We start from the raw sequence: 868 nt of genomic DNA, 5'->3' as shown, positions 1-868 counted from the left end.
ATATATTCAGAATTTTTAGTAGATTGTGTCTCACGCATATGCCTTTAATTTAAATTAAAATTCATAAAAAAATAAGTAAAAAAAACATGTTGATTATATCAAAATTGGGGAGCACCAAGAAATTTAATTCACCATGGGTAGGGATATTATTGCTGACATAATAACTTCTATACGAAATGCTGATATGGATAGAAAAAGGGTGGTTCGAATAGCATATACTAATATCACTGAAAATATTGTTAAAATACTTTTACGAGAAGGTTTTATCGAAAACGTGAGAAAACATAAAGAAACCAAAAAAGATTTTTTGGTTTTAACCCTACGGCATAGAAGGAATAGGAAAAGGTCTTATAAAAATTTTTTAAATTTAAAACGGATCAGCCGCCCTGGTCTCCGAATCTATTCGAACTACCAACGAATTCCTAGAATTTTAGGTGGGATGGGAATTGTAATTATTTCTACTTCTCGAGGTATAATGACAGACCGAGAGGCTCGACTAGAACGAATTGGTGGAGAAGTTTTGTGTTATATATGGTAATCCTTCTAATATACGAATTGGGTCCGAAACTTCTTATTTGTGAAAACAAAAAGAAAAGGGGCGGGTTGTCTAATATCGTTCCTCCTCCATCAATTGATACTTCAAGGAGGCTTTACCTGGAATGAAAGAACAAAAATGGATTCATGAGGGTTTAATTACAGAATCCCTTCCCAACGGTATGTTCCGGATTCGCTTAGATAATCAAGATATGATTCTAGGTTATGTTTCGGGAAAGATCCGACGTAGTTTTATACGGATACTACCAGGCGATAGAGTTAAAATTGAAGTAAGTCGTTATGATTCAACCAGAGGACGTATAATTTATCGACT

This window comes from Apium graveolens, chromosome 4 (assembly GCF_009905375.1).
Source record: "Apium graveolens cultivar Ventura chromosome 4, ASM990537v1, whole genome shotgun sequence".
Lineage (NCBI taxonomy): Eukaryota > Viridiplantae > Streptophyta > Magnoliopsida > Apiales > Apiaceae > Apium > Apium graveolens.
This window is presented reverse-complemented; position numbering follows the sequence as displayed.